This window comes from Erythrolamprus reginae, chromosome Z (assembly GCF_031021105.1).
Source record: "Erythrolamprus reginae isolate rEryReg1 chromosome Z, rEryReg1.hap1, whole genome shotgun sequence".
NCBI classification, from domain to species: domain Eukaryota; kingdom Metazoa; phylum Chordata; class Lepidosauria; order Squamata; family Dipsadidae; genus Erythrolamprus; species Erythrolamprus reginae.
In genome coordinates this window covers 52,240,732-52,247,107 of record NC_091963.1, presented here as the reverse complement: position 1 = coordinate 52,247,107, position 6,376 = coordinate 52,240,732, and the positions used below count along the sequence as shown (strand labels likewise).

Below are 6,376 nucleotides of genomic sequence, written 5' to 3'. Positions count from 1 at the left end.
TTGTGATTCACAGGGCTGAAATATTATTTTAAATATAATACCTGGAGTATATTTAATAGATGGTAACTTCTTTCACATCAAAACAAAAACCAAACATATTCTCTCATTTGTGTTTAATGCTACTATTCTTACAGAAAAAGGCAATACTGTAATCTAAAAATAACATTGTAGGGCTACTTATCATCTTTATCTCTGAATAGGAAGAAAAAAGCACACCTGAATTTTTGGAATAAAAACCTATACAATTAATATGCCCCCTTATCCCAAAGGACTCAAGGTGATTTATAACAATATAAAATACAAAAACAATAAAAAGAAGTCAAATGTACAAATTAAAACTATAAAACCCTAATTAAAACCTATAATTAAACTATCCAGTCAGCATGCATGCATACCATTCATACAATTTGGCCATGATAGTTGTTAATTTATGGCCCCAGACCTGCTGGCAAAGGCCAGTAGGGTGGGAGCAGTACGGACATTGGGGGGAAGTTGATTCCATAGAGCTGGTGCGGCAACAGAAAAGGTCCTTCCCCGCGGCCCTGCCGACCTGCAGTGTTTAGTCGACAGGACCTGGGCTAGGCCAATTCTGTGTGCTCTTATTGGTCTTTGGGAGGTATGTGGCAAGAGATGGTCCCGTAAATAGTCTGGCCCTGAGCCATGTAGAGCTCTATAGGTAATAACCAGCAGCTTGAATTGTGCCCGGAGACTAATAGGAAGCCAATGCAGCTCGTGGAGCTCATGTTACTTATTTTATTTATTTATTTTATTTACAGCTTGCGTGGCTGCATTCTGGACAATTTGGAGTCTCCGAACACTCTTCAAGGGTAGCCTCATGTAAAGTGCATTGCAATAATCAAGACAGGAGGTGATGAGAGACTGTGTGTAGAGCCTTCAGATTTAGATTTAGATTTAGATTTAAATTACTGTCTGAATTTCAATTAAGGCTGAATTTCAATCTTAATTGTTTTTAAGATTAAAAAGTATTAAGTATTTGAAAAGAATGAAAACATGTGTTTTAAAAGTGGTTTTGAATCCAAAAATGTTTTACAACAATTTATATGAATAGTTAAGTATCAGCGGTTAATGTGTATACATAAAGCAACACTGCAGTATCTATAATAGTTAACTTGTCTTTAAAAAAATTAATAAGAAAGATTTTGGCAGTGTTGTAGTACAGCAGATACCTGTGAAAGGTACACAAGGGTATGCTGAGCTTCCATTGTTGATTTTGTGGTTAGATAATTTCTGTAACAGTTAAAGTTGGAATTTAAACTCTTCCCCCTCTCACCATAATTTCTTAGGGAGTGGAAGGTTCTTTTCTTAGTTAAATAAATACATAGTTAAACTATTCAGATTTCTTGGGAGAATTGTGGAAATGCTGAACTAACAACCTCATAAGTGAAACCTGCCTTAGTGGAGTTTGGCACCAGTTGAAGGGACACCTGGATGCCCTGAATTGCTTTGGGCAGAAAGGTAGCCTCCTCTTCAATTGATTCCTTCCGCTTCGGGAGGCTATCTCGAAATCTGCATTTATTCTCCGGCAAAATAACGCCGGGGCTTGCCAAAACAATCCTAAGGAAGTGAACGGCTGGGGATTCGGAGCGGGCACTTCCCGGCGAGGCATGTTACAGCTTTGAGCGTCAACTTTAGTTTCTGTCTGCTAAGCTTCAGTGCTAGAAAGGAAAGATGAAACATACCGACACAGAAGAGCACGTCAGTTAGCAAAGATAAAGGGGGCTGCCGTTTGTATCCCGGAAGGCTAGATCCACATGGGCTGGCTCCTTCATCTTTTGCGGGCTGGGCTGGGCTAGGTTGGGCTGGTCTGAACTATACTCGCCTCTCTCCCCCTTCCGTACTCGCATCTCCAGCTTTTCAGCACTGGTTTGGCGGGTATTGCGTCTTCTTGCTTCTGCGCCTCCGGCTCCCGGTGGGGCGCGAGGGGAAACCAGGTCATCAACGCCGAGACAGAAAAACTGGCTTGGGAAGTAGGACTGATTTAGGTGCTGCTGCTGGCTGGGAGGTCGAAAAGGAAACAGAGGAGTCTCTCCCGCACCTCACTTCACCCGTACGGGCACCTTAATAAGCACCGATTAGGGAAGAAAACAGGCCGGAACGGCAGCAACGACAACCCTTGATCCCGGCTGCAGAGTTGTTTTCGGTGAGTGGGTTTGCAGTTGTATCAGGTTTGTGTCCTTGGACTCTAGGCAGGAGTTCCCAGCTGGACTTGACCGAAACGAGAGCAGATGTGATAGCAGATGTTTGGAAAGGGGGTATTTTTAGAAACTGGTTGCCCTGGGGTAGTCTGAAACGCACATTGGAGAGGTTACTTTAGCCGAGGGGAGGGGGGGATGGTCCAGGATCTCAGGAAACGTATTTCCAGAGATCTTTGTTGTTCTTCAGAAAGAGATTGTTTTTCAGCCGAGATCAATCAGCCGGGGATGGAAGTGAGCGTTTTCCAGCTTAGCTCTTGACAGAGTATGTCATCGCTGGATTTTTCATTTTATTAAAAATACATTTTAAAAAGTCGCTGTCTCCGCCCATTGTATACATAATTGTCTAAATTATGTTGGGTTTTTTAAAAAATGTCTGTGGCATACTTAGTGCAGCCACCATGGACGGAAAGTGTGGAAGTTTCCATGATGAGTAAGTTATGTGACAAGGGATCTTGTAGGAAGATGTTCTTGCAGCAAGTCGCAAGTCGCGCTGCAGATTGGGGGAGAGAGTGTCTGACATGTTTGTGTGGGCGTCTGTTGAAAACACTTCGGAAAAAGACGGTGAGGTGAGGTTTTTTGTTGTTGTTGCTGCTCTTGATTTTGTTTTAAAGTTTTCTGACTTATGTTTCAGCTAAAATATTAAATATGTATTCTTTAAAACTGAGGTGAGGAGGCTGTGTTTTTCAACAAACTCACATCCTTGTGTAGAAAGATTTCACATGATCAAGTTTCAATAGCTAGATTGTTTTTAAAAGCAGTGGTTGACGCTAATATATTCTACAATTAATATATGTATTATATGATTTTCAACTCCATTTTCAGATTTTTATCTTCAATTTACAATTGTATCTAAAGTAGCAGCTTTTTAAATAATGAGTAATATTACATGTATTTCTCAGTATTTCGCAGAAATGTCAAGAGCAGCCTTGATGGTTATCCAGAGGCATTATTATCCAGCTACTAAAACAGTTTTTGGCAGCTTTCAGAAGTTTTAATTCTATTGTGGCCAATAAAGAAATCTAACATTTGTAGTCTAATAATTTGAAATGATGAGTTCAAATATTAGACTAGAACTAGCAAAATAATGGTTCAAGGTCCTACTGAAGTATGTACTTTACTGGGTGATTTGAGCCAGCTTGTTTTCCATTTTGGCTTTATACTTTCAGAGAATCCAGGGAGTTATAATTAAAATTCATCTGGGAAGCCTACTACTGTAGGAGCAGAGTAGGAAGTTGACTCTGGTTATCCCCAGATTTAATTCAAGGCACTTTTCTTGATTTTGAGCTCTACAAATGGTTGGGGCTACAGCCTTTCCTTTGTAGCACAAAGCAATTATAGTGCAAGATATCCAAAAGGGCCCAGATTGAGGCAGCATGCTATAACTATTATAAAATTGACTATTCTATAAATAGTATAAAACTGAAGCTAATAGTTTGAGAGTGTTTTACAAGGATAATGAAAATAATTGTTTCTGAAGTAGCTGTCACCTTCTTTCCTTGTTTTATTACTGCATAGGTTTGCATATATATTCATTAATCAGTAGTCTGATAAAATCTGTCTAGTTTCTTGTAAAATAAAGTGTGATCTTCTTGAAAGCTAGTTCTTCTTCTTGGACAGTTTGTCCCCACAACATCCTTTTCAAAAGTATGTTTTGAGAATCTCACTGATGAATATAAGCATCAATTTAAGGAACATTAGGAGTTACTTTGTACTTAGTGAGATCATTGGCCCATGTAGCCCAGTAATGTCAACATTGACAGGAAACAAAGGCTGAATTATGTGATTTATTTCATTTTGGTATAGTGTGTATATAACATAGAAAAGTCTAGTTGTCAGCATAACATAAAAAGTTTAGTGTCTTGTGATTTATTAAATACAGTGATACCTCATCTTACGAATGCCTCTTCATACGAGCTTTTCGAGATATGAACCCGGTGTTTAAGATTTGTTTGCCTCTTTTAAAGAACATTTTCACCTTACAAACCCGAGCCCGGGTGCGTGGGCTCTCTTACTGCGCGTGCCCTTTCTTCATGCCGCAGGGATTCCCCTGCCTTATGACTGCCACTGCCGGGATTTCCCATTTGCTTGCTGCCCCCTCCAGGATTCCCTACCTACTTTTGCTTGCACCTGCAGTCCCGAGGTGAGGAATGCCAGAGCTGCCCCATTTCCCTGCTAATTTCCCCTCTAGACCTCCGCTTCCTCTGCTCCCCACAGCCACCTCATCCCACTGCCAAAATCCCCCTAGCTTCCTTTGCATCATGTCGCTGCCAAAATCACCTCTCCAAAAGCTTCCTACACCACCCCAAATCGCTCCCAAAATCATTTATTTATTTATTATTTAGATTTGTATGCCGCCCCTCTCCGCAGACTCAGGACGGCTCACAGCAAAATACAACAAATCATGACAAATCCAAATAAATTTAAAATATTTAAAAAGATTTAAAAAGAACCCCATTTACTAACACACACACACACACACAAACATACCATGCCTCCAAAATCTTCCTACGCCACCCCAAATTGCTCCCCAAATCATCTCTCCAAAAGCTTCCTACACCGCCCCAAATTGCTCTCAAAATCACCCCTCCAAAAGCTTCCTATGCCGCCCCAAATCACTCCCAAAATCACCCCTCCAAAAGCTTCCTACGCCGCCCCAAATTGCTCCCAAAAGCCTCCTACATTGCCCCAAATCGCTCCCCTCTAGACCTCCACTTCCTCTGCTCCCCACAGCCAGCCCATCCCACTGCCAAAATCCCCCCTAGCTTCCTTTGCATCATCTCGCTGCCAAAATCATCCCTCCAAAAGCTTCCTACGCTGCCCCAAATCGCTTCCAAAGTCTTCCAAAATCACCTCGCCTTTCAAAATGCCTCCTTGCTGCCTTTCTTCACTCCATTTGCCTTTGTTAGGACCTCAATTTGGGTGGCATAGTAAGTGTTTGCCTCGTTTCTCCTTACTGCCTTTCTTCAATCCATTTGCCTTCGTTAGGACCTCGATTTGGGGTGGCATAGGAAGCGTTTGAAGGGGTGATTGTGGAGGTGATTTGGGGTGGCATAGGAAGTGGCTGGAGGGGTGATTTTAGGAGCAATTTGGGGCAATGTAGGAAGGTTTCGTAGGGGTGATTTTTGGAGTGATTTGGGGCGGCGTAGGAAGGTTTTGGAGGGGTGATTTTGGAGGCGATTTGGGGTGGCATAGGAAGCATTTGAAGGGGTGATTTTGGGAGCAATTTGGGGTGGCATAAGAAGCTTTTGGACGGGTGATTTTCGGAGTGATTTGGGGTGGCATAGGAAGCTTCTGGAGGGGTGATTTGGGGAGTGATTTGGGGCAGCATAGGAAGCGTCTGGAGGGGTGATTTTGGGAGCAATTTGCGGCAGCATTAGCCTTTGTTAGGGCCTCCATTCCTCGCTTCTTCTCGCTGTCCATCTCCACTCTGTTAGCCTTCACTTTGTCCACCGGCCGCTTTTTTTTCAAGCCTTAAAGTTTGGATTTTCCTAATGGATTTGCATGCATTATTTGCTTTTACATTGATTCCTATAGGAAACATTGTTTAATCTTACACACTTTTCTATTTACGAACCTTGTCACAGAATGAATTAAATTCATAAGACGAGGTATCACTGTAAACCATTTTTATGATACCTGAACCATATCTTGCCTGGCAATAGCATTCCAGAATTCCCAGCTGGAGTTTTGTAATCCTATCTGAACATCCTAGTTATTATTTTATATGTAAACAATGTCTTAAAGCCCTTCCATAGTCTTTTCACAATAAAGAACTCACTATGCTTCTTACCTCTAGTTGTTATGTTTTAAGTCTCAGTAAACAACAAATTGACATCCAAGGTTGACTCAGTCTTCCATCCTTCCAAGGTCGGTAAAATGAGGACCCAGATTGTTGGGAGCTTATTCTCTGTAAATCACTTAAAGAGGACAGTAAAGCACTGTGAAATGGTATAATGATTTTGATTTCAACTGTGTCATGTTTATGGTTTTTTTTAATGTTGTAAGCCACCCTGAGTCTCCAGAGAAGGGCGGCCTAAAAATCGAATTAATAAACAAATAGATAAATAAATGTAAGTCTAAATGCTAAGTTTTAAAATTTAAATTTAGTAATATTTTCCTCTTTATAAAATAGTCTAGGAATTACAATTGTAGGAGGTATT

The 6,376-nt window shown here is 41.1% G+C and overlaps 1 protein-coding gene across 2 annotated transcripts in view; it reads left to right on the top strand.

The window, feature by feature from the left end:
- Positions 1–1,729: 1,729 nt before the first annotated feature.
- The window catches only part of THRB (thyroid hormone receptor beta), a 297,981-nt gene continuing 293,334 nt past the window's right edge, over positions 1,730–6,376 (top strand). For both annotated transcript variants that reach the window (XM_070727268.1, XM_070727267.1), the window contains exon 1: positions 1,730–2,161. The gene's annotated coding sequence lies outside the window, so the exon portion shown is untranslated. The remainder of the gene's footprint in view (positions 2,162–6,376) is intronic.